Source organism: Chlamydotis macqueenii, chromosome 1 (genome assembly GCF_036417535.1).
Source record: "Chlamydotis macqueenii isolate bChlMac1 chromosome 1, bChlMac1.mat, whole genome shotgun sequence".
In the NCBI taxonomy this organism is placed as follows: domain Eukaryota; kingdom Metazoa; phylum Chordata; class Aves; order Otidiformes; family Otididae; genus Chlamydotis; species Chlamydotis macqueenii.
In genome coordinates, this window is record NC_141556.1 from 148,632,391 (window position 1) to 148,659,913 (window position 27,523).

General features: G+C 45.2%; 2 long non-coding RNA genes across 3 annotated transcripts; one reads left to right on the forward strand and one right to left on the reverse strand.

Annotated features, from left to right (window-relative positions):
• Nucleotides 1-21,261, reverse strand: LOC147602312 (uncharacterized). Of its 2 annotated transcripts, XR_015261347.1 has the most exons (4): nt 20,888-21,261; nt 5,386-5,471; nt 3,068-3,380; nt 1-98 (listed from the first exon to the last, which is right to left on the reverse strand). It is a non-coding gene; the product is annotated as an uncharacterized LOC147602312 (long non-coding RNA). The 2 variants fall into 2 exon arrangements; XR_015261348.1 differs by lacking the exon at nt 3,068-3,380 and having other exon boundaries at nt 17-98.
• Nucleotides 21,262-21,390: 129 nt separating this feature from the next.
• On the forward strand, nt 21,391-22,447 carry LOC147602313 (uncharacterized). The gene is made up of 2 exons (XR_015261349.1): nt 21,391-21,507; nt 22,183-22,447. It is a non-coding gene; the product is annotated as an uncharacterized LOC147602313 (long non-coding RNA).
• The last annotated feature ends 5,076 nt before the right edge of the window (nt 22,448-27,523 follow it).

A 27,523-nucleotide genomic window follows, 5' to 3' on the forward strand; every position in this document is an offset into this window, starting at 1 on the left:
TACCTCCACCCTGTTAGGTCGTATCACCAGTCCTCTCAACCACAGTGAGCAGAGCTGTAGCAGGTAGTAAATCCTCAACAGAGGAAAGTAAGGCACTCCTGGAAATAAAGCAAAAGTTTGATAGGTCGTGTCAAAAGGAACTGCTGTGTTATTATAATTTACTATTTGCTAAGCACTGACAATGTGCTCAGTTCTGCTGATTAAGTTCTTCTGAGCAAGTTCTACTGATTAGCTTCTAAGGACAACACACTGTACTACAAAGAAGATATGTGACAGCTATCAAGACTTTCACTTTCAAGGCTCACTTAGCAAAACAATTACATGCCAGTTATGCAGGTTTTATGGAAAAAAAAAGAGAGAAAATGCATAAACTGAGTAAATATCATGACTTTTGTGTTCACTAATTTTCCTACTCCAGATCTCTCACTTCAGTACTGTCTGACAACCTCAAAGTTACACTGAGATTTGGGGAAGATCTAAAGCCTAATCCCTGCTTATATTCAGTTTTTAGCATCATGCTGTATTAAAGGTAAGCAAGCAGGCTGTATTGTTAGGATCTGTCTTTGTATTTGGAACTTACTCCCCGGGGAGGGCAGAGATGGCTGAAAGGGGCCAGCCAGCTAAAAATTTGAGCACCTCCAGACTCACATGCACATTTCCTTCACACCACAATGCAGATGGAACAGAGTTAGCCAGTGCTCCACTCATAGGTGGTGACCTGACCTTAGAAAGACTTTTGGGCATGCAGGTGCCAAAAGGGAGCATCGTTTTTATCCTCGCTAGGCTGTCAGGGCTGCTCTCCCTAGATGATCTCTTGTTTAGCCTCTCCACCCTGAGCTACAGGCACATTTTTGCAGGGCATCTAGGAATCAGGATGTTGGGTTTGTGCTAGTCTAGAGACACTGCAGCAATTCCTGAGAGACCAGGTGAACTTTGCACCTGTTTTGCACCTAATTTGGCATATAAAGGAGTCACAGATTCTTCCTGCACCCTTACCCTCAGATCATTTATGTCCAGTTTACCTCCAGGTTGGCAGATTCCCCAAAATAGGTATTTGATGGCAAAATAATGTGTGTATGTCTGTGTGTACACGGCAGGGGACCGGGCTGGGGACTGCTCTAAGAACCGCTGGCCAAATTTGTGTGTCAGGAGGGTGCCAAAGAGACATTGTCCCTTGCCCTGGCCAGGCAACACCTAGGCTTTCTAACTGCAGCGCTGCCAGAGCTCCAGCTGTGCAGATGTTCTTAGAAGAAAAACTCCCTTTTGTCTGCTGCTATCCTCTAACCTGCACACTTCTCTAAATCCTGCCAGTACTTTTTTTTTTGTGTGTGTGTAACCGACAGAGAGAAGCGAGTTCTTATATAAATCCTTTGTGTGAAGATCAAACTGCATGCATGTAGAACTATTATTTTTTTTTTAGGGGAAAATCTGCCCTAAAATAATCATTCCATGTTATCCCCGCAGAGCTTCTGTGCTGCCTTTTAAAATGCATTCAAGGCCACCCTCAAGCCCAGACTCAACAGTGGTGGGCAGTGGGCTGCAGCTGAAGTCTCCGTGCATGCGGGGCAGGCAGAGCGTGGGCAGCCCAGGGCAGGATCAGGGTCAGGGGCAAGGCAGCTGCAAGGGGCCGTAATCTGAGTTGCTCCTTGCAGACAATATCAGCCTTTGTATGGATATAGAAACTCGTGGGGCAACACAGGAGCCAGGCTGGGGCATGTGAAGAAGGTGTTTCTTTACCTAGCCAGCCTGGACTCCCCAGGCATCCAGCTGGCAGAGCCCGAGGTTTCAGTCAAATCTTGCAAGTTAACATTAGTTTGCTAATAGACCGAGGAGCAGAGGATTTGATTGAGAAAACATAGCCTTTCATTCATAAACTCAGAAACCCTTCTAATGGAGAGAGGAAAACCAGCAAAAATGATCAACTGATTACTATACTACTGGGAAATTCTTTTAAAAAAAATAAAGTCTAAAGAAGAAAGCCCCCAAATGACAGCAGAACAGCAGTTTTAGGATCAAGTTCTATCTGGCTTGCTGTTTGTTCAACAATGTGATTACCAGCTAGAAAAATGACCAGGTATCAGGTATTAGGGATAGTGAAGCCCCCATGTGTGACGCTATGTGCACGACTCGCTGTAGCAGCATATGTTTGGGGAAGTTTTCCTCTCTCCCTCTTTCACTCTTTCTGTTCCTCTTTCTCTCTTCTCATGCTCCCAATTTGCTTGAATGCAATACAGTTGGGGTTTTACAGCCAGCCCTAATTTTCCCAGAAGGCGCAGCTCTTAAAAAGCAGCACAAATTCTTTTACTCAGGACCATAAAAATGGACTTGCACTCCAGTGCGACCATCTAAAAGACAGATGAAGCAATTCCATTAAAATAAAAACATTCTACCTGTACCCATCCTCCAGCAAAGTTTCAGCCAAAGCTGGAACTAAACCCTAATCTAGCCTTTATTAAAGTGGAGGAAGATCAACTTCCTTTTATTCCTCCATTCATTTTCTGCCGCTGTGATTTTCTGAATTTCAGGCAAGCCCGTGACCGAGAGCTGCAGGGCCAAAAGAGGCTGGATGTGCCGTATTCGTGGCCCAAAATGAAGCAGGAAATACTAAACATCTTGCATGGAAGCCTGTTCTCATCAGGTTTATAGCCCAGCTTTTTCCATCAAACAGTGAGGATGGTACAGACAGAGTTCAGAAATGCATCCAAGCATATGGGAGTATATCTACACTAATCCTCCTTTTGAGCTTCATCCAGCACTAAATCAGAGCCACACCGGAGAGAGGGATAATACAATAACTTGTGGAAAAAACATGGCTCCTTTCTATTAGGATGGGGAAAATTAAACAATGTGACTCAGTTTTCTCCTTAAAAGTGGAGGAATGTTAAAAGCACAAAGCATGGCAGAGACTGGAAAAACCAAAAGCCAGGTATCACCTTAACTTGCCTGCCCTGTGGCCATACGTCCCCACACACCGCAGGCTACATGTGCAGGGCAGTCACCCACCACTGGGACAGCACCATCAGCCTTGGAAGAGTAACAGGATAACTGCACAGGTGGTAAAACTCACCTAGGAGGCCATGAAAACACCTTTTTGCAGGGTTAACTCACGCTGTGGCTGCAGCCACCGCCCCAACACATTCCCTGAAAGCATCGCTGCCAGAGTTCAGGGGAAGAAGGGGTGCGGGGCTTTATTTTCCCAGCTGGAACACAGGGCGCTCTGTCTGAGGAAGGAAAAGGGCTTTGCTGAGCTCATCGGAGGACAAGAGGGCCCTATGGCCATGGTGAGGCCCGAAGGGCGTGCCGTCGGCGCTGGCATGGATGTGGGAGCAGAACAAGCAGCGCGGTGACACCCTGCTCCCCGTCATGGGCTTTGGCCTCACCTACAGAAGTTAAGAGAGGGTTTGGCTAACTAACTAGAGGCAGGAATAAATAAATACAGCTCCACGCACACAAGCACATATAGGTGCAGAGCCAACTTGCCATTCAGGCAAACAGCCTATTGTTTCCACACATAAAAATCCTCAAATTTCTTGATCACATTTATTGCCTTGTCCTGATTAAAAGTGGAAGAAATCATATCGATCTCTTTTCTTAAAGAAAGAAATCAGTATATGACCAGGTGGAAAAACCTCTAGAACATCCAGTTTTTCAAAATTACTGACCAGAATCTCAGCTGGCATAACTCAGCCTCGCTATGTTGACGTCTACAAAGCAGAGCATCTTTACCCCAGCTTAAGATCTGCCCCCATATGCTGTTTCTTTAGAACAAGTTGTCTTTCCCTTTTTATTTCACAATATGCATCTGGTTTAAGGTGACTTTTCCTTTCCCAGCATATGGAGCTGAATGATTATGACGATTTACATTTATTTTAAATCACAGCCCATTAAATGGAAAAATAAATTGTAATATGTTGATATGGTTTACTTCTGAATGAATTATTGATATGAATGAGTAGTTGCAGCTATCATAATTACTGTTTATTAAATAAATATATTTTGAATTAGAGACCTCTGATTAAGAAATCACTTTTTTGTCTAAAAATTGTTTCCCTGTTGCTAGTATAAGAAAAACCTCGCATTATTCTAAATAATTAAAAAAAAAGACTGGTGAAATGATTCTATTTTTTATCTTTTCCTTTGCTCTGTGAACTTGGCAGTGCTTTGTGCATATTTCCTTTCACTGCTGCTCTCCTCTAATCAGTTAAGCGAGGCTCTTTCCCCTCTGTTATTTGTGCGGATCTGTCACATAGCACCTAGAGACACAAAAAAAACATTTTAAATAGGAAAATGCGAAACACAAAAAACTAAAGGATTGAGGATCAGATACTTGAAACTCCTCTCAACATTTTCTTTCAAGCTGAGCACGTTTCACATTAATGGTGTCTCTTTAACATAAATAATGATCTAATGAAATAAATATGAAATCGAAAGAATCATGAAAAGAATTTTACATTTAAGAATGCCATCTGTGTAACACTTAGCCTAACAATGAAATCGTTTCAGCGCCAAAACAGCTCACTCCACTTCCAGCACAAGTTACAGGCGAGTCTAACGGCTTTGCAGAACGGTGTCAAAGTCTCAGTTCATTGACAGAAGGAACACCTGTCCTCAAACCTGCGGTGTCCCACACAGACAATGAATCTCGCAGGCAAGTTTTGAGCTAGCCCCTGCTAATGTTTCCACCTCGAGTCATCACAAATTTTTCATTCGGCTGCCGGTTTTTGTCACAAGGAAATTCAGATATCAGAGGAGAAAATTTCGCAAGTCAGCACGAGGGTACCGTGACAGCTACTACACTGACCTTCCACCTTCCCACTGCACAAAACTGTCCTGTGATCCAGAGTCAGCTTTATGTGGCTGAAGAGCATAGGACTCGGAAATGAGACCTCTGTTAAATATACCTGCAAGGAGAAAAGTTCTCCCCCTAAGTCTTCCACTTAGGACTTAAGACCAGACCTAATGTCAGCTTTTAGGACCAGCGTCCTGACTCATAGGATGGTCTGGACATGCAGTGTCGCAGGATAGAGATGCTGTTTGTTGAACTGGGAAGCCAAGCTCTTGCCATGTGTCAGGCAGCGCAGCAGAGCCATGCTGAACACAATGGAGATTGTTTGTTTATACCAACTGAAGAGAAGGGAACATATTTGTTTTGAGTGAGCTGTGTTAGAATACATATTGTTTTATATGCCCAGGCCTCATTACACTGTGCTAGTCTTCAGTATGGATCAGATCCTAAAACTGCTCGACATACTGAAGTAAATGTGAGCTCTACCCACAGAACATCTCCAGACTTAGGCCTCATGTCTATCAATGTCATCTCAAAAAAACAAATGTTCAGAAAAGAAAATCAACGAAAGTATCTTAGAGAGAGTGGAGGATGCTCACGTGCGGTAGATGCCATTCAAGGGGATGCTGAGGAATTACCCGGAGAGAGAGAAATTCACATAACAAGACTGGAGAACAGAATGAGCCTGGAAAAAAAAGGAGAGATAATTAAGGTTCGCTGAAAGAAATACAGCTTGTACCAGTCAGGTTTTTATTTTAGGAGTTATCCAGAAACTAAGCGGAAATATTTCCTTCACATCAGAGGTGCGGCCGCATTAACATCTCCCCCGGCAAAAGTGGCCGCAGTCTATATTTCGCTTAAAGATACAATTATGAGAGCATCCAGAGAGGAAGAGTTAAAGCGCTGTTCAACAAACAATCCAAAGTGCTGTACGCTGTATTCATATGAGGGAAGGTATGAATCAATGGAGAGAGACATTCAGCTGCAATCAAAGAGGATCTGAGCCTCACTGAGTGCTCACATGACATTTGGGATCATTTCGGATCCCTTCCAATGAAGATAAAATAGCATCAAAAGCAAGGAGGCTTTTTTTTCTTTCTTTTAAGGATGAAAACATAACATCATTAGTCAAATTTGCTCTGAACTTCCACCTCCTCATGTTGATTTGTACTCCGGTTGAGTAAACATATCTTTCCATCAAGCTAAATAAATGTAAAAGCCTATCAGTAACTTAATTGCTTAACGAAGGATGCAGTGTGGGGTGTAACACTGTTTTTGACTATACTGTTGAAGTTAACGACCTCTCAAAAACACCTATTATACAGCTTGGCAGTAAAAAAAATCTGTTTCTTCACAAAAAATTTCCTTATAAAATTTCAACCAATGATTTTCCAATCATTTTTTCCTGCTGTTGGGGAGGGGGTGGAAACCTCTGAGGACAATTTTGCAGGTGGACCAATGTAAAATGGAGTTTATTCGTTTGAGACACTGCCACTTGCAGGCCTGCATGCCACAGAGAAATCAAGCTTGAGAGAAGCAGGGAGCCTACAGTAAGGGCAGAAGTTTCACAGCATGGGGGGAAAAAATTCCAAATGAAAATGGCCACGGTACGGAGCGGGACTATTCACTGGGGTGGGTGGGGGGCCCAGCCTGCGGATGTCAGCCAGGAGCCTGATCTCGGATGCGTAGCACACACCTAGGGACATCTGGGAATGTGCCCTCCTCTGTCCTTGCACACCTAGTGCCCTAGATTAAGAAGACCCCCGGGAGAAGGCAGTTGTTCCGGTTAAAATCAAGCTGGTTTAATAGAGGCACAGGCAAAATCAGCTCTCCGGTGAGAGGACAGGGAGGGAGGAGGGTCTGCCACGTGTCTGAGATGGAAATCAGGCTCAGGGTGGGCAGGCAGGCAGAGCACAGAGGCACAGCTGCCAGCCTGACATGATGGATCAGAACAGCTACTAAGGAGCTGTGAGGGTCCAGGCAATCGAAGCAAAGCAAAACACAAAAAGGCAATAGGTCAGCCCATCTTTACAATCTATCAGTTAAACAATCATCCACTTCCAAAGGCATATGATGTCCTGAGCAGCAGACATCCCAGCACGTGATCGCTACTGTGATGGAGGGACAAGCTTACCAACAGGGATTGATAATAATAATTACTGGGAACGCTAATAATTTTGGATAGGCCTTTCTGTAGTGAACCCCTCTGAGGAAATAACATGGTTGGATATTTTGGCTAAATTCTATGGTCCCATATCAGCTTTACTCAGCCCGCTGGAAAACAAAGGTGTGTTCAAAATTGTCCATTACGTGGGAGGCTTTCGCCAAAATCTCACCCTCCTTCAGTTAGTCAGCAGCAGTGAGTGCCACAGAGTCAGCTTCAGTTGCTTTCTCCAAAACCCCGAAGCTCTCAGAAGCATTCATTTCTGCTGGCATCACTCAACAGCTCATTGTTAGGATTTATTCTCATTGGCATGCGTGACCTGAGACTGATGGGCGATTCAGAGTGACAGCCTTCAGCCCAAAAAGTGGATACCTGCTTCCCTTTCAGTCCAGGAATTCACACTTGACTCAGAGGATACATGCAAAAATTATCTTTCCTCTCTCGTTCACTTGTGTTAAGCCTAAGTGCGTTCATCCAAATCAGCAATCAGGCGAACTGTGCATGCAGAGATCTGCACTTGTACAAACTGTGCATTTTTTTTGTAACATTCAAAGATTAAATATCTTGACAAAAGATGAAAACTCTTTAACAAATTTGCCCCTAGAGAAAAGTAACATTTTTTTTTATTCCATTTACTGTCAAATGACATAAAGAAAGTATAGCTGAACATAGTCCTATAGGTTGATTTGTTGCCTTAAATAGTGTCACTAACATCCAGATATCAATGTGGTGGTGCAGAAAAAAAAAAAGTTCACATTGAGCTAGATTCAATTACACACCCAGAAATTGAAATTAAGTCTGATGCGACATGCTTAATTCATGTTTGTGAGACTGAGAAAGGGAGTATCTGGTTTACCTTGCATTTCCTGCCTCAGTGTGGTGAAAACATGACCCATCACATTAATTAAAAAATAGTTTTCAAACATAGCTTAAGTGGTATTGCACTGGCAGGAGGAGACAAACATTTTTTTGTCCTCACATTTTATGTGGTATAAAGGAAGCTGTTCAACATCTTTTCCCCTGATTCCTAGGTAGGTCTTACAATTCCCATTGAAGAACAGGAAAAAAATATGATCACTCCCCACAATGAGAAGCCAAAGATTCTTCTTTAATAAAAAAATCAAGCATTTGTCCCTCAAAACCCATAACTCTCTTCTGACCACATAGTTTGAAATAAGTGCATAAAGGCAATGAGCACACAGGTTACACTGGTCCGTACTGGTCTCATTTGGGTATTACACCCAGTACAGCACGTTCACGTTTAATACCCCAAAATCCTCCATCATATCAGTGGAGTTTCAACCAGCACACCTTTGACTACTGATTTCACATCTGAGGCTGGGACTAACTTTTCTCCTAATATGGTGGTGGCACAGGCACTATTTAAATGATTCCTGAGCCTTGTAAATATACACCAGATGTATCTTTTGTAAATGTTACATTTTTCAACATCTCAGCATTTGTGAATAGTTGAAAGCGGTGCCAGCCATGCTTTAATGGGGCACAGAAGTGTCTTGCATTTAAAGAAATGGTGCGCCATCGCAATAGTCAAAATTACAAGTGCTGTCAAAAAGCTACATTTTTGCATTATTGATTAGCACCAGGTAACGCAGCGCTCCGCATCGCACCCTCATACGTGTCTGTTTCAGCTGATATTCAGCTCCATGTGGGTACACAGAAAGGGACGTGGAGCTCCTGGGGCCACCCTGGGGAAGGAGAAGGTCAGAGCCCTGGAGAGCCAGATGTGCCCCCTCCGATCGCTCCGGATGGCCAGAGGTGCAGCAGGAAGGATGTGGGGCCTGATGCATGGCCACCACCCATTGTTAAGAAGCAACCAGAGGGATACACCCACCTTCCCAGCACCAGGGAGGAAGCAAAGCACACCTTTCCCACCAGCACTGATGCTGTTTGAGGCTATGATATGTTTTCCTGCAGCTTGGGCTTCTGCTGCTCAGTCCGTGCTTGTTGCAGAGGTAACTCAGCACAGGGAGAAGCATCTCCCATCAGGGACCTCTCCTGAAGCGCAGGCTGAATTAATTCTGCTGTAAGAAGCAGCCACCTCCTGAGCTTTCCTGGATCCCATTTTTCCCCCAAGCCCTTCCTGCATCACTGCAGACATCTCCCAGAAGACCCAGGAGCACGTGCATGACAGATTATGGGAAACGTCCACTCTGCACTTTCTCCCTCCTGGCGCTCTCCCTACCTATCGCCACCACATCCCAGCTGCCTAGATGGTCTCCCTGCTGGCATCAGGTGGTAAAAGGAGCTGTTAGAAAACCAACCATCATGTTTGCCTGAAAAGACACTTCTCTTTTGCATGATTTGTCCCCTCAACTGCCCCACAGATAAGAAGAAAGGCCTTTGTCACATTGGGTGGTTCCTATCATTTGCAAGGCAGAGCGCTTTTGCTCTGTGAATTCCATGCTGGAGTTGCACGGCGCTCCTCGGACCAGCAAATCAGCTGAAAGCAGAGCTAGGTGACACATGACAATAAACTCAGGGGGAAGGGGCTAGATGTAGTGCCCCACTACAAGTGCTATTTCCAAGTTCACAGGCTCGCAAATTAAAATGTCCCTGGATGGCTGCCATAAAGAAAGAACACTAAAAACCAGGGGAAGAGGTCTGGGCATCTGTTAGAAGCATCTAATATATACCAAACGTGCATGCTGAGCTTCTTAGATATGTGCACTGCTGAAATGCAGGCTACGACTAACGTAAAAGCAGAAATATTTTAATTGTATTTTTCCATTTGATATTCAAATGAAAAAAATATATCTTATTAAACACAACACTTGGCTTTGCTATTTTAATAAAAAATAAGTTGTTGAGGAAGAGAAAAGCAAAACTACTGATTCCTTTCCTTATGATGATCAAATGAGCCTTTCATGTTTGTATCTTATACTTCACTTTTTAGCATTTTGAGGCAAATAGCAGATATCAAAACTTAGTAAATAATCAAAGACTTATTCAGTTTTTCCAAACTGTCATGCTGCTTATCTTGTAATAACTGATCTCTTAGGTAGCATAAGCTATTTAATTGCTACTGAAGATTATTTGAATGAAAAAAGAGACGACATTCTCCCTTACCCCTCAAAAAGACAAAACTATATTCTTCAAAAAGACACATGCCGACAGATAGATTCTGATCTCTTCTGCACACGCACAAGTGCAGCAGCTAATTTTACAAGATTTGATAGGAGCTGCGCATCTGAGATTACGCCCTGTCCTCCTGACTACACATTCCACATGGAAAAAAATGGCTTAATTTGGAAATAAATTTTGTTGCTGATAAATCCAGACTCTGGAGTCTCTGGGCATCCAAATAACCACACCTATTAAATTATTTTTAAAAGCAGCTGAGCGTGCAGAGCAACTGTATTTTAAAGGGACTTTTTTACAGTGTTGGCAAAGCGCGTATCCACGTATCCCCCCTGACATGATAGACTGTAATGGCTCCGGTCTGTCATGTCAACCATCTGCATATTAAACAGTCCCTAAGTACACATTGACACAGCAGACCCTAATAGCTCTGAAGCCGTAACAATCTATTGAGTCAATAATATGCATGTTAAAGAGCATCTCCTGTACTTCCATCAATATCTTTTATCTTTTCCTTAATTTGTGCCTTCTTTTTATATGTATATTAGGAGTTAAGGTTTTAGGAACCTTCCTGCTTTAACGTGCTGCTGCAGATGTGAAACATGTGGCACGGAGAGACATATGCAGTAGCAAAATCCCTCCCCAGTATCTGGGCCAGATCTTAAAATGAAGACTGTAATATTTTTATTCTGGCAGCACACATTCCTCCAGATAAGGTGGAAATAGCCCCTCTTTTCTGTTGGGCCTGATCCAGCGTTCATAAAAAGCTCGGGAAAGATTCCTGATGATTCCACAGGCTTTGGATAGAAACCAGTGTGATGCTACTCATTTCCTATTACACATTTCCTTCTAATTAGATGAAATAGGTCACAAGGGGGAAATGAAACAAAAGACAAATGTATTTACTTACAGTAATATCAACCCCCAAAAAAGACAATCAGAAACAAGAGAAAAGATAATACAAAATACACTGTCTCTTCATTAACTTGAAATTATGTCTGGTACTACAGTCTTAATTCATTCCTGTGTGGTCCTGAGATCTTTTATACCATGGAGGGGGAGACTGTTATTTAAGCATAAGAAAACTGTGAGTTAACTTCCTTTGTCTAAATAGTGGCAGAAAAAAAGCTTAATTTGCTTATTCTCAACATCACATCACCATAAGATGGTGTGATCCTCTCACACCCTGATCACAGGACTTTCCCACCTTCTTCTGCTCCTCTTTTTTTTTCTGTAAGCATCACAATTTGGCTCACACTTTCAAAAGTGAAACCAAAGTGCAGCTTGTGTTTCCAAAAGGCAGACCCAGGGACAGGGAGGCCACTTGACCCTATCGGCAGATCTTACCGCCCTGAATTCCCCTCTCCTTTCCACTAATTTGACACCGATGTGCCTTTGAAGCACGTATGGATTTATTCCAGCATATTCCTGATTAACTCTCAGGCCGGAGGGGACAGAATCATGGTACTTTTCCTGTTGCTTTCTGGGAGTGTGCAACTCATCCTCCTTCTGCCTTGCACCGTTTCATGTCCCCAGCCACACCAGACCAGATCGTCTGCTTCTGTACCTTGTTTCAGGACAGTCTACCCTAACCACATGACAAGCACTGAAGTCACCTGCCCTCTATTAAGTCCTTGGCAACTTTTTTGCTGTAGCCAGCAGGCTTTCCTTCCCAAAACAATGGGGGAGAAGCTGATCAGGTGCCCATACACATGTCTAGGGATTTGCCCAGTCGTGGGGCTGATTCTCAAAGCCTTGGAGTCGTGCATTCACATCTTGCGCACCACGCTGTGTGTTAGCAGGACAGGACTTTCTAAACAGTGGGTAACGCACTGCTCGCACAGCTACAATATTCATTATTTGAGCTTATCCACTGAAAATCTAGCAAGCAGATGTAGTTTTGAGCAGGAGATGTTTCTTCTAAATGAAAAAAAGCTATGGGGAAAAAAAAAGTCAATGAACAAAAGCTAAAGGATGGGTGCCATAAAAAAATAGATAAGAGCAAAAGTCACTGAAAATCCTGCTATCTGCGTTGTCAGTATTTCCTTTAGCTGAGGGAGTCAGCCCAAGAGGAGCTCTGGAAGGGCTTATACCTGAGGGAAACAGTTCCTTGCCAGCTCCCTTACATGACAGCACAGTTCATCACCGAATAATAGATGAAGTGCCATCCTCTCTCTGCAACATCGTATAGGCGCAGCCTTGCCGATTTTAGGCAAACATGTCCTCCCTGGACTTGTTGCAAGAGTTCTGCTTTGCTGTTCTCTCTAGTCAACCCTGGTACTTGCTGCATAGCAGCCCAAAAGCCACAACCAGTCTGGCCCTGGCAAAAGTAGGAATGCCACACAGCAATGACATAGCAGCTCTAGATTGTATACGACACTTGCCTGCTCATCTGGCTCTTCTACTTGCACTTGGTCAGGCCTGTAGGCTTCCCTTTACTTACCAGAGTTACCAGGGAATGGCAAAGAAGGACAGGAGGAGGAGGGCTGCTGGCCACGCAACCAAAGAGTCCTTTAATGCCAACCCTCCGCAGCGAGGATTACCGGGTTGGGTAACGCTCACTCTGGGCAGCCAGCACTTCCAGGAATTGTTCCACTGATTTATGAGGAGAGGTCGCCCACTCCAACCCCACGTTAGAGAAACAGATACCCGCTGCCAGGCGAAAGAAGAGTCACCAGCCTTGGCCAGTAAACGAGTCGGATACGCAAGGGCGATGAAGAGAGTGCAACTGCAAGAAACAAGGTGCTGTAGGTGGGGTGCTCCACGTCCCCCTAGCAACCACCTTGTGCATGCTGCGAGCGCAAGGTGAGCTCTCCAAGAAGGGCCTCGCTTCCTCCCACCTCATCCCCATCCCGCGCAATCCCATCCCGCACCCAGCCACAGTTGAGCCCGCCCCAGACTGGCCTGATCCTGAGCCCACTAAAGTCAGTGGAAAAAAGTCCCAATGACTTCAGCGAAGAGGGCTCCATATCCTCAGGCAAATGTGGGAGAGAGAAATTTGGGCAGGGCAATGATTTCACTGTCTGTGTGCATAGGATGTCTCCTTTCCCACACGGAGGAACGTTGGCCACCCTTCCCACTTTTTTGGTTCTCAATGTTCAACACTGCACCTGGAGTTATCTCCCATTTACCAGAGAGCTGATTTAAGTGTCTGACTCAGTCACATATGTTTGGCTCCCTTATCCAGAGTAAGATTTGGCCTACTAGCTGTGAAAACAGCTTATATCACATGTGCTGCAAAGCCTAGCCAGAACAGGCTGAATAAAGGATGAAGTTTAATCATGGAAATGTTGACCTACAAATAGAGAACAAAATGTTAAACCACATGGTATAGGGTGCTGCACGCCCCAAATATCAAGGAGAGGAAAGAAGAATTGAACACATTTGGAAAGTAAAGCTTACTGTTTGGGGTTTGAGGGTGGGTTGGTTTTTTTTTTTTCTTTTTCTTTCCGCAGATTTGGAGAGTCAGACCCACACTGTTCCCACTCGCGATGACACCCTGGCATCCAAAGAACAACATAACACCCACCACAAAATGCTGCTGTTGGCTGGCGCCGTCTAAAGCAGTGAGGTTGGGTGAGGGAGGTGAGACTGCCAAAGGAAGGCGAGTGGGGGTGTCACAGTGGGTAGGACCCAGCCACCAGCGTGACTTGAGTCTAGGGGACCTGTACAAACTGGGGAGAGGTAAACATGATGGGGATGAATGCCCCTTTCATCCTGCATCCTTGAAAATCAGCCGTGGGGTACCTCTAACGGCTGGAGGGTCTTTGTCATTATTTTCGCAGCACCTTTCAGCTAGGATGTTCTCACCTTTGTTGGTTTCACACAAAGGAGGGCAGCTTTTTTGGCAGAGAATCGGTTTCCAATTTTTAATCACAGCCATCACACAAACAATTCATCTTGCAGGATGTGAAAACTTTCTCATAGGCTTTATTTAACATCATTTGAGGGGTTGCAAAAGACAAAGAAGAATTTTTTAAATCAACAATCGTCTTGCTTTCCACAACTTGCAGGCTTTGTCTTTAGGTACGCTGCATTTTAGACCAACATAGTTAATAGCAGCCAGCCAGACCTTACTGACTGACAACTGTTTTCTTTACAGGAAAAGGAGCTGGACAGTAATATCCATTTGGTATGCATGGAAAGTACTTGCAGAACAATAATGACAATAATTGCATCTGATTCTTGTGTTTACAACACTGCCAAAGTATCATTAGGGCCTTATTTATAGATAATAATGCTTATTAATCACACATATTTGAATTTTGGAATGTATTAGATTAATATTCTTTTGTAACTTGGTTCTGTACTAATCCTAGGAAAAGCACTTTCTGAACGCAGCCCACTGGGAAGCGCTCGCCTCGGAAAAGTAAAAGCAAAAGCACCCAAACCATCTGCAGGTGAGGGACAAAGGGCATACCTCCTCCTTCGCAGGCAAAAGCCAGAGCCAGACACGCAATTCCCAAAAGCAGCTCCTTTGGACTAAAATCAGGGGCGAACTCCTGAAAAAAACCACCGTGAAAGGTGTGATAGTAGTGTCGTGCTTGAGCTTGCTTTTCGATGCCCTGTGAAAGCATTTGCTTGCTACTGCTTTATAAAGAAACCAGTTTTGGGGGGTGAGGAAGAAGTCCACCTATAGTCTCACTCTTTAACGGCCCGCTCCATCCTACATTTAGCCTGGACCTCAGGATTCCTCATCAGTCCAGAGGTCGGTAATGACAAATACAGTACAAAAATCACTCCTAATTTTGGTTATTAAATAATTCCAGCTTTTCTACATCAACGTCTGCTGCGATTCAATGGCGTGATAGAAGGAAAATGGATTTTTTAAAATGACAGTTACAACAAGCAAAAATGTCACCCAAATCTAAGTATCAACTGCCATGTATTCATATTCTCCTTTGTCTCCCTGTAGCCCATTACAATGCTGAAAAATACACCCAAGCAACTGCAGTACCAAACTCTCCAATTTTTGGTGTGTGGCCAGCTCCATAAATTTGCATTTAAACAAATAAAATACAGAACAGTGTAGTATGTCTTTTTTTTTTTTCCTTCCTTTTTTTTTCCCTAGGTCGGTTCTTCAAGCAAATTTAAAGAGGCTTTGTCAGTTTAGGGACCACATCTCCATCTCCTTTTTTCTTTTTACCCACTATTGATGTAATGTAACTACTATAAATGACAGAAATTAAAGAAACTGGCAAGGGGACGGGGGGATTGTATTTTATTTTCTGTGTCCATTTTGTGGTTTCTACAGCATTCTCTACACAGTCAGGATAACTTGTTCCTCAGTGTCACAGCCCCCATTGTCTCCAGGGATCTCTCACAGTGGCAGAAAAAAAAAGAAATAATTAAATTGCAGAAGCTTTAAATTGTGAAGAACACTTGTGGCTTTGCTGCAACTCCCTCAAACTGCCCCTAGCCGATATATTTTAAAAGACGAAATTACAAAGTGATGGTGCCCCTTTAAAATGTGTTTCATCCATTAATATTCCAGCGTGCTTTGCTTACCGCCTTATAAAACGCCAGCACTGAGGTTTCCCAGGAATTTCAAACCTATCAAGACAGCCAGTGCTGAGCACAGCCCAATCATTTCTAGACGAAGCCAGGATTTAAAATAAAATAAAAACCTAGCAGCGCAGTTAGGGATGAAACCAAAGAGTGAAGTTGGGGCCGGGATGCGGAGGGGAGTCCCATCCTTACGGGTTTAGCAGGACAAAGAGGGGCACCAGCCCTGCCCTGGGGACCCCAGCTCCCGCCAGTGAACGTGGGGCCAGCTTGTCTCTGAATTTGCTGGGAGGAGGGTCACGGCTTCACCCATCACTTGCAGACAAAGAAATTAGTCCTGGAGTACGGGCATGGGGGTGTACAGATGTTTGGACTGGGTCCCTTTCCCACTTTCTGCTCAACACCACTTGGCCAAAATCGTTCCCCAAAATTGATGGCACTGCCCTGAGGAGACTTGGACTGATAACCGGTCACGGGTTTCAGTTCTCCTGCTTCTCCTCTTCTGAAGAAGAGCCCATAACCCCAGCTTGATGTGACCTGCTCTGAGGTTCACCGGCACAGAGGCATCTATGGGATATTCTCCTCTCCCCAGCCACTGGCTGCCTCTCAAAATGTTTGCTCTATTTTCCTTTGGTTTTGGCATGTCACAGCACAGAAAGATGTCCATCTAACAGGCCTTTCAAATTTGCATCTTACTCTTTCCTAACAGTAGTGAGAAATAGCTGGAAGAGTTTAGTACTAAGATCCTAATTTCAGAAAGTCAAAACACCAGCATTTAAAATCATAATTTGCTCCATGCAGATTCTAGACTTCTATTTTCTTAATTGAGTAATGAACAATAATTTCTATTACTGATGTCTAGTTTTCTTTTTCAGGGTGGTAGCAGTTAAATCATTTCTCCCACCTCTCTGAAGGAAAAGGCAAAGCAAACAGCTGTCTCATGGGGAAGGGTAGGTTTGTGCTTTCTATCCATAGGGTTGATGCTAAACCTATATGAAGACAAAAAATAGAAATTTCCAGCTATAGCATTTTACCTTTTTTTTTTCAGCCAGAGATACCAGAGGACAGATTTCTATGTCCACGTTTGACTTTATTTAGAAAAGTGGCCCTTTTTTTTTTTTTTTGTTTAACTACTGAGTTTTTACAATTCTCTCTGAAGTCAAATGAAGCTGAAAATGCCCAATGCCCTTGAAAAACAGTCCGTTTCCAGCAGTTCTCCTTTCCTGTGCCTGTATGAACCCCTGGTTTGAAAAAGCTGACCCTCCTGCCCAAAATAAGTAGATGACCCTACAAACACTGCTTACACGGCCCAGCAATTTCAGCACATGAGTCAAGAGCGTACAAAAATCAGATCTCGGGCAAATCCCAAGCAACAAACAGCAAAACCACTTTCTTAACGTTGAGTGCAGTTGCTATAGGTTACGTATTTGGATTTGTAGATACGGGATATGAAAACCAAGGCAGAAAACTTTTGACTAATTTGTTCACTAACCACATGAGATGTGGTCACAAAACATTAAAAAATGAACATTCAGCTGGAAAAGATATAAACATGGAGAGAGTTTCACAAGTGTCTTTTTCTTGTATCATTTTATTTGCTATATTTCTCACTAGAATAATATTATTCTGTTTGTATTTAGCATTGGTTTTATTGTCAAATAGTTATCCTTTCTGCTACCAGATTGTGTCATTATTGTGTATTTATCCCTCCAGATACGTATCATGAACATTTCTCTTCCTTATTTTTATATCATTTATAGCTACTAAAATTTCGAATTTGTAGTTTCATATCATCTTCATAGAACTGTAAGAGACAAGCAGGAATAAAAATAAAAACATACCTTTTCAAGTAGTCTGCTAACCAAAAGGAGAAAAAATAATTTTTTGTATTTCTAAATAGTCCTGTAGGAGTCATATACTTTTACTACGTGCTATATATCGTATAGTTTCTCCCTCTGTTATGACACCTCTGATTACTTAAAAAAAAAAAAAATTTCAAAAACGTTAAGGCACAAACCTTTGTCTGGAATACTTTTAGTATGCTTTTCATTCTGACAAGATTAATAATTATCCTCTAAGCATGACACAGTGTTTTAAAATGTTGTTTCTGCTATGAGTTAGCACTGTGCATACGGGTATTAATGGGGAAAGAAAGGTTATTTTACAGCAGAGAAATGTATATTTAAACAAATTGTGATAAAAAGGTAAAACTTTAAAAAGGAACAGGGTTGGGTTGTTTTGGTTTTTTTCCTCCATCAAAATTATTCTGAATTTAAAATATCTGTAGTGAGTTCCAGAAGGGAACTGGGCATCTGTAATGAAAACATGAGCTACTGAAACTGATGGGAGATAACTGGGGGAAGTATAACAAATGTCCCAGGGCTTTGGGCAAAAATGGCCAGAAAGAGATCTGCTGTGTGGTAGGTGATAAGCGTGTCCTGTCCCCACCACCACAACCACCAACTTCTGCCTTCTTTTGTAGCATCTGTGACCAACTCCTGGTGGGAAGGAGGCTACAGACTAACCAGACTTTAGCTGTCCTTCAACAAGGCAGTTCCCAAGTGCTTACAGTCCTCACGAGAGCCTGAGTCTTTCCCAGAACATGCAAGTGCCCTTTTCACTCAGCTCATACGCATCCGGCACTTTCCACCAGTACCGAGATGCTTTTTTTTCCCAACTGTTCAATATGCCCAGCGGTATGTATCCTATGCAGCATAAGTGCCAACTGCAACTACTGCTGGCCTGGTTCATCAGAGCCAAAGGGGGCTTAGGCGTAAGGGCAAGGTCAACGTGGCCCTCAGACCTAACGCCATCCACGTCAAATAAACATAAAAATAATCCCCCCATTGATATCAAGGTTCAGTGGGGATAGACCAGGGAGTGGAGCGAGGGCCAGACCCCGCTCATTGCAGTGAGACAAAACTCCAGGCAGCTTCAACGAAAGGGATAAGCAGGATTTAGCCCATCCTGAGGAGCACAAGGTTTGGCTTCCAGAGGCTGCGCCGTACCTGCTCCTTGGAGCAGGGCAGCGAAACGCCGGAGTCGATAGACCTCGTACCAAGGGGAGGACTGAGGGCTACGCTTTCTCCCTACTAAAACCAACGGCAAGGCAGGCAGTGGCATTGCAATTCACCACTGAGCTGAAGTGCTGGGATTCAACCCCGCTAGACTCTTTTTCCCAACTTTTCTTGCAGGAGTAATTTGTAAATAATGTAATGCCAAGTGCCAGAGGGCTCGCTTTTTACAGCATCAAGCTGAATCGTATCAACTCCCATTCTAAATTTAAAATACAATTGCATTACTAGACTTTATACTTTTTATAAAGGTCCCGGTGTGGTGCGGTTTCATGAGGTATAAAAGCCCACGCAGGTATTACGGGCCGTATCAGTTCATTTCATCTCATTAATCAGCTACTTAAAAATGTTTTCCGTGCAGCGCAGTAGAAAAATAAAACAAATGTTCTTTTTTATCATTTCCCAAATTAAATTCGTATTCCATAATGACCATATTTCATGTGCAAAATAACAAAATGTGCTTACATACCTGACTTCACTTCTTTAGTGAATTGCTTCGTTTGTAAAATGTTGCATATAAAATTGGAACCTAAAATGAATTACTTGTTTTTTCTTGAACTGAAAGCTTGTTTAAGTTCACAGCAATTTTAAATATGATACATTTAAAATATTAATATTTCCCATATATTATTCACTGACTTTCAGGTTTCATCTCAAGTTAGTGGCACTTCATATTTCAAAGGAAGAAGTGTTTCTTTTTTTCAGTACTAATGTTCTATTAATTCACTTTGTAATATCACTCCAGTTCAGACAAATGAAATTGCACTAAATTGCTTATGCCAAGAATCGTGCTAAAGTTGTTGGCATTATATAAAATTCCATTTTCCATTACTATTTTATAAGGTTTTTTATCTCAGTAGCATCTTTTTAGGCATAATTCATAGCCCTGTTTAGTTAGTTCTAGAAGGACAAATATACACACCAATATTTTTATTCTGAGATGCGGGGTGTTCGTAGATGTTTACAGTAAAGTCTGTAACTTCAGTGACTTTTGCAAGGCACCAGATGCAAACTCCCAGTCAACTACCTTAACAGCTTTTCCTTTAGGAACAGTTTTTATTTTGGGTAGTTTTCTCTTCCAGCGTGTATTTCATCACACACGTGTATAAACATGCATGTACACACACACATACATTTGTGAAAAATAAATTGGTGTGCTTATAGAAATACTTGAACTGTCGCATACGCATATTATGCAACATATGCCATTCATGTAATTGTTATGTATATAAATAAAATTCATTTTATATATATGAATAAAATATGTGAAGGAAGTCCTTAAAGGACCTATAAAGGCCTAAACGCAGACGGATTCTTCATCAAATTCAAAGAACTGAAAGAACCGTGGATATAAACCAGAATCTTTTCATACAACCGTGTATCTTTTATAATCTTTCCATAAAGTCCATATGGCCACATAATGATTTCCAGAAACATGGATGGAAGTTATACCTGGGCAGGCTGAAAATCTTTAATGAGTAAAGCAGCATCTAATCCTATGAAATGCTTTTCAGGAGTGAAATAATCACAAAGTGCTGGAGCAAAAGTAGCAAACAGCAGCAAAATCACCTGTAAATAGATGTAAGGAACTACTATAAATATACCTCAGTATTTGGATAATCGACTTGCTCTGACTGTCATTAAAATCAGATGTTCAGCAGCTAGAAATCCAACTCCGAGGAACGCAGATTAATACGTTCATATGAACATATAGTCTGTGCCCTAAACCTTAAGTCTGCAACACTGTTAATAACATATGCTCCTTTTTTAGTGCCTAGTATTTGCTCCCTTTGCAATGTAAAAAATAAGATTTTTTTTTCCTTAAAATTTGATCCGACTCTTTAAAAAACTAAATTGCAGAGTAACTGGTGCAAATCCCTGCCACTTGTGAACACAATGAAATTATATGGAGAAGAGCAAACAACAGGCGAGTCTCCTGCTCAGAAACAAAAATGAATGCCCTGTTCCTGTACGGTCCTCAAACGCCAGGATTTTGAAATACGAATTAGACCTCAAATGCAAATTAACCTCGGAAGGGAGGGGAAGGAAAAAAAAAAAAATCGGAGAGACATACCAAGTCAAACGCTCCTTTTTCTGCCTATCTCGTCCGCAATGTGAAAATAGGCTAAACAAAACAAGTGCGCATCGAGACAGAGCCAATTAAGGGAAAGAGAGTGGGGAGGGTGGGGTGGGGAGGAAGGCACCTCGCTGAGCCCACGGGGAGTGGGAGCGCAGTACCCCACCCCGAGCCGTACCTACCTTGCGCGGGTTCAAAGGAAGACGAGCCGGGTAAATTGGGACCAGCTTTGATTTTTGCCGTCCGGTTGCACCCGGGGTGCGCGGGGGTGAGGGTCGGTCCGGGCGGGGGTGGAGAGGGGAATTAAGGAAGGGGGAGGTGGGGAATACCGAGCGAGGGTGCCAAACGGTGTGCAAATTAATGAGGCGGTAGTATTTCTTCCTTTTTGGTTTTGTTTTTTTTTTTTTTTTTTTTTTTTAGGAAAAAAGAGGGGGATAGAGGAAAAGAGGCACTATCAGTGGCGGGGTGAGTGGGCCCCCGCCCGCTCCACACACGCGTGGGGGAGGGCGAGGGGAGTGGTGCCGGGCGCGGCGGGAGCCCCGTCGGGGGGCGCGGGGGCTGCCGCTTCCCGGGAGCGGGGCGGGGGGGGGCGCTCCCGGATGGGCGGGGGGGGGGGGGGGTGCGGGTGCAGGGCCGCCCCCTTTCATTCTTCGCCTCTCTCACCTCCCCCCCCCGCCGCCCGCACAGCCCCCCCTCCCCCCCGCTCCGGCTGCCTCACCGCTCTCGGCGGCTCCCCGCTTGGAAATGGAGACCGGCAACTCTCACCAGCGTCCTGAGGAAAGAGTTTGGGGCGACGAGAGGGGTGGGGGGGGGGTGTTTGAGAGTGACGGTGAGGCGAGGAGGAGGAGGAAGGAAGAAGGCTGGGAAGCAGGGGGTGGGGGGAGACGGAGCTCCTGAAATGGAGCCAGCCCAAACGGGAGACGACGCTGGAGCAGGGGCTGCGTCATTTCGGGGCTGGTAGAGGGCTCAGCCTCCCCCTCCCCTCAGCCTCTCCCCAAAAAGGGGCTCTACGTGGCCGGGGCCGCCGCCCTTCCCCGCAAGCCCCGGGGACCGGGACGGGGCAGGGGCAGGAAAACCCCAGGCCGGGGGAGGGGGCAAGCCCCCTTCGATCTGCCTGGCGATACCAGAAAGGAAAAGGGACAAGGAAAGGCGCACGGGACACGTCCGCCGCAGGGCAGTGGGCCGGACCGGTCACGGTCATGCGTGGGGAACGAGGTCCCACGGGAGGGGGTAGGGAGGAATAATCGGCATTTATAACTGCGGAGGAAGCTCGCAGCCTTCCAAAGAGTTTCAGCTGGGTGAGTGGAAATGCCTTCTGCCCCTTTCACATTTGGAAGCACAGCGGTCTTTTAGGGGGAGGAAGGAGGGGAAAAAAAGCAATTAATTTTTTTTTTTTTTCTCCTGCTGGACAGTGGGTCTCTTTCAGCTTACTGTCGTGTCCTACGGCTGCAATTATAAACAAACTTTTCTTCTGCAGAGAGGAAGTAGCTGAGACTGGGGATCTGAAGCTAGCGAGGGGCCAGCGGCTACCCTGGCCTTCGCTGGCCTTCGCCAAGGGGCAGGGGAGCTGTTGGCCTGGCCCCGCGCCGAGGGGCTGTGGGTGCAGCACGCTGCATGTCCAAGGCACAATAACCAGCCTGGGAACACCTTCCTTTCTTTTGGTTATGCCCACTCGGTCCAAGGCAGATTCCTTCTGATGCTCATTCCCTCACAGGCTTTCTAAAATCGGCTTCAAACGCTCATGTCCATGTATTTATTTTTCTTATTATTTGTTCATTTCCCTACTACCCTCCACCTTGGTCTCAGCTTTAAAAAGCAAAGCCGCTCTTAGTGGGGCTAAGATCACAGGTGTTGTCATGAAGGCCCATGGTGACCTTCAGTAAAAAACAAGAGAAAACAGAGTCCCCAGGCCAGATGACAGCACTGGTACACAACCACATACAGCCTCGCCCCAGGCTTCCACAGCACCTGCCGCACCAAGAGTGGCGTATGCAAAGTCCTTAAAATATTGACCGCGGTCATTACGTTATGACCATATAGATTTTATCTTATTTTATGACTCTGCATGTGCATGTGTGCCATACGTGTACACGTGCACACATACACTTACATCTATGTATACATCTAATAGTGATGGGCCTGTTAAGCTGAGCAGTGATTTCTCTCCGACAGATAGATGTGTAACACACACGCATACAGTGGTGATACCTAAGGTGTTTGGGGGTGGGGATGCATAATATCTTATAAATTTGAAGTTTTTATCAGGCAGAGCAGATTACTTTAAGCGTTCAATTTCTCAGCGATCCAATTTTATTAGGATTTACTATCATTTGTGCTGTGCATCCCGGGGGAAATAATGCTTTGATTAATGTAATCCTGGGCTGGGATCCGCCACATGCCCCTCTCCCAAGAGAAGGGCCCTGTTTGACAAACAAAAACAGAGCAGCAACTATTGCAATCTGCACTCACCTTTCGAAAGCACACAGACCCGCACAGACACAAGCACTCAAAATATAACCCCCCGCGCCTCCTTCCCCCAAGTCCCAAATACAATAGCAGCATCTCAAAACAATGCACACTTATTCATTTGCACACAATGCCTCTGATTCAGCGTGGGCTGTACAGTCCAGCCCTCAACTGCGCGGAGCCAGCCCAAAAAGGATCCTGCCCTGTCCCCCACTGAGAAGAAGCTGAAGCATCCCTGGGAAGCTCAATGCCTCTCTGTATTTCAGGCCCTCCTTGGGCTTCCAACATTTCTGCCTCTTTGTTTTCCCACTGCAGGCCTTGCCGCAAACCGATTTCAAGTCAGCTCCTCCAACCCTCAAGCAGCCAGGGTCCCGAGAAGCTGCTCCTGGGCACCCACCTGGGGGGGGGGGGGACACACGTACCTCCCTGGGAGGGGGAGGGGGGGGCTGGTAAGTGAATCACAGCCAGGCACTCAGCTCACAAGAGGGGTAAGGGGGACACCCAGAAAACACCCACAAACAGAAAGTCTTGTCACAGACATTTGTAGGGGGAAGAAAAGAAACTATTCCTCTGCCTTTGGGGGTTGCTTCGGTTTGAGCAGCTTTGTTCCAGCCACCACCCCCCACCACCACCACCACTCTTCCCACCCGACCCCACCCCCCCCCCTTCTGTTTGTGTCAAAGGCTGGCAGGAACAATAGCGTTTAAACAGGAATAAACATGCCCAGATCAGAGCCCAGCCCCAAAGAAAGCTTCCCCTTTCTTTCCATTCCTAGGTGAACTGGTCGGTGTTTCCCTCTTTCTTCCTTTCTCTCCCCAAAACGAAGCCCACCGCCGGCAGCCCAAACAGCAGTTTAATGTGGATTTTTCTCCCTCACCTCAACAAAGCGGGTCCCTCTGCGCCTGAGGAGGACATCCAGCCCCCTCCCCCCCCCCCTCTTCCCCCAGAAAAAGGGGTTCTGGCTCCACTTGGGCCACTTTATTCCAAGTCCGGATGAATAAATCCAGAGGAAGGAGGAGGGGAGGGATCTCTGGGCTGGAGCTGAGGAGGGATGCGGTTTGAGCCGGGGTTTTCAATAAGATGCTGTCCTCTCTTTCGTGTTTACCCACTGACCCCCAATACGGTGACTCAGCGATTACTGAGCACTGGGTGTCTGAGGTGAGGGGGGGGAGGAGGGCTTCCCCCCCTCTTCCTCCTCCTTTTCTTTCCTGATGAAAAACGATGCAATTACATTTCTGCATGCTGATCCGAGAGTTCAAATAACAAGCCTTAAACGCCTTATCAGGCGCCTGTTAAAGAAGGAAGAGGGGGGGAGCGAAGGGAAGAGGGGAGCAAACCCGGGCGTACAAGCGCCCGTGCACGCGTGACTGTGCGCGTACCCGTGGGTGCAGACACCCATGTCAGCGAAAGGCTGCTAGAAGGAGAGACCGGCTATCGCTCGGCCTGAGCCCCAGCACCCAGGCGGGACGAGGGAAGAGCCTCCATTTAAAAGAGCACCAGCCATACGAGAGAAGAAAGGGGAAGAGGCGTAAACAATCCTCGGAAAAGTTGTTTAGGCGCAATCTCTGCATTTTCCCACCGCGAACTGACTCTCCTACCCGGGTTTGATCCCGTTTTCCCGCTCCCCTTTCCCATCCCAGGTTGGGTGTGGGGGGGTCCATCCCTATTTCGCATTTCCCTCCCCAACAGCGGCTCCCTCTCTCCCCACCCCGGGTGCTGGCACCGCGGCTCCGCACCCGTGGAAGGGCCGGCGGAGCGGGGGCCCCCCCCCGGGGCGGCGGGATCCTCACTGGGCTTTCGGGTCCCCGCCTTTGCCACCCTCCTCTTCCTTCTCCCCCCCTCCCCAGTTGTAGCAGGCGGCAAGAAATGGTTTCAGAAGTCGGGTGGCGGGGCTGGATTTAAAGGGGGGAGGAGGGAATAAACGTGAGGAGGTGATGGAGAATGTTAACTTTTGGCCGTAGGAGCCACGACGGAGTTGAGCGAAGCTGCGGGGAAAACATGTCATTTAATCCCAAGGCTACCGAAATCCCTTTTATCAAACATAGGGATGCTGGAATTATACCTCTGGGGGAAAAAAAAAAAAAAAAAAAAAGGCGACTGGGTCCTTAAAAGTACCCTACACCAGGCAAATACATAGATTTACGAGTGTAAAATGAACGTGCGTACAAACTAAGCGCACGACCGTGAAAACCCCAAGCGGATTAGATAAATATGCATTTAAGAAAAAAAAAAGAAAAAAAAAAACCACGGTAAAACTCTAGCTGCTGCATTCACGCACGGGGAGCAGACAGCGTGTACGCGTTTGTGTGCAATGCCAAAAAGAGCAGCCTTCAGGTTGACCTACTGCAATCTGCACTGAGCTCCTCAGACAATAGACAAGTTCAAATGTCAAAAAATCTAATAATAAAAACCAGAGCTGCCAAACTGCACGGACTGTTTTCTGGTGTATCACAATTATTCACCCTCTTACCCACTAAGAGACTGCCAGCCCTTATGCGCGTAAAAGAAAATCTATGTGATGCATATGGATCTTTCTTTTTTTTTTTTCCCCACATGTGAAACGCTATTGAGATGGCAAGCACGCAAATCAGAATGATATCATGTCTAATAAAAGCAGGGCTAAGGTTTTCACAGTCTTTTTTAAAAGACTCCAACTTGTAAATCCCCTTTTTATGTCGCTACATGCACAATTATTCTTCTAAATAAAAATCTACATCTTCAAGAGGCTGGATCGGCGCTATACATCCCCCTGATTTTAACGTCGGTGGGAGCGATAGGTTTCCATCACATGTAACGCTGAGCTCAAGCCAACATATAGATCGCTCCGTCCATTCGGCAACTTTCATTACAGCCCCTTTGAGGTGAGCCCTGAGCCCCACACGTAGGGTAACACCACAATTAGGCAGCTGGGAGAGAAAGACATCCCCCCCACCCCCGCCTTTAAAAGCGAGCTGGCTTTGCATGTGCACTTTCTGTACCATTGCTCTAATTTATGACAGAACCCGAAAGGCTTTGTTAGATGCTCAAAATAATCAATAAGGTTCCAAGCGAAGCCGGAAGGTACAGGGAAATAAATGATCCGCCTGCCCGATCTCTACATTTTCCTCTTTTCTCCGGAGGGTTTAGCGTAACATCCCTAGCGCGGCCATCAGCGTGGTCAGAAGAACCCTGAACTTGGCGAGCTCGAAAAAATCCCACTCGCCACGGGCGCTCAGTGCCTGGAAGCCAGTCAGCTTTTCTGTCCAACTGTGTTTTACCTATAGCAGACTGTATACGGGATATGTCTGTGTGTTTTAACATTTTCATTTGTAAATGCCTAATTAGGCAGTTGGTCTCCACGGTTATCTTAGTAGATACCTCATCATTTCCCACTGTAAGCAAATGAAGGCTACAGACGGCAAACAAGTCGCTTTTTTCCCCCTACCTCTGCCACAGCAGCGCTTCTACACCCATTTTACAGAGGCGTCCGTTCGGACAAAACAGGCATTAATTAAAAGAAGGGGTGGGAAAAAAAATAAAATAAAGAAACAAATTGCTTTCTGTGGCACTCTGGCAATGCCACGGCAGGCACAAACCCGGCGATCCTGGTTGAACCGTACTTTTATTTTTTTCTGCAAGGCAGCCAGTAAAGTTAAGTTTTGCTGAATGAACTTGTTGCTCGTTTCAGCCTCTGTTCCTCCGCCGGCTTGCGGTACCCCGAGCTCTGCTGCGGAGAGGAGCTGAGCTGCTAACTCCGGTTTTATTTAAAACAAAAGGCAGGTAACACCCCGAGGGTTGAGGGAAGGAAGAAAGCTGCGGGTATTGGGGGGGAGGTGGGAATCCCCTCGGTCCCGAACTCGGGATGCTGAACTTTGCTGAATTCCCCAAAATCGACCGCTTCGGAGGCGAGGGACACGGTCGCTAAACTACGGCAAATCTCAAGGAAACGAGCACGTTTCTGAGGAAAATTGCGCTCTGGAAATGTGTTTTGCTAGTCTGGAATATCGCTGGTGCTTATTTCGCCAAATGCTGCGAGTGGAAAGTTTTGTTCGTGTAAATATCTCAACCATTTTTCCCGCACGGTCGGTACAGACGGAGGCTCGACTCCGTTTTCCAAACGAAGACCCGCGGACACTTTAAGTGAAAAGTGTCTGTTCTTGTAGGTCGTTATCTCTCTTTGATTACTGCTCTATTTTTCTCACTTTTTTTTTCCTAGTGTGTACGTTAGGTTTTTAGGCGGGGAGTTCATCTTGCCAGGATCTATCATATTTATGGGCTGTGTGATTTCCAGGGCTCCAATTGGTCTTTCCTTTATGGAGGCAAGGAATCAAACTTTCCCACTCGCATGGAAACTGCTGGGGCTTCAGCCCGAG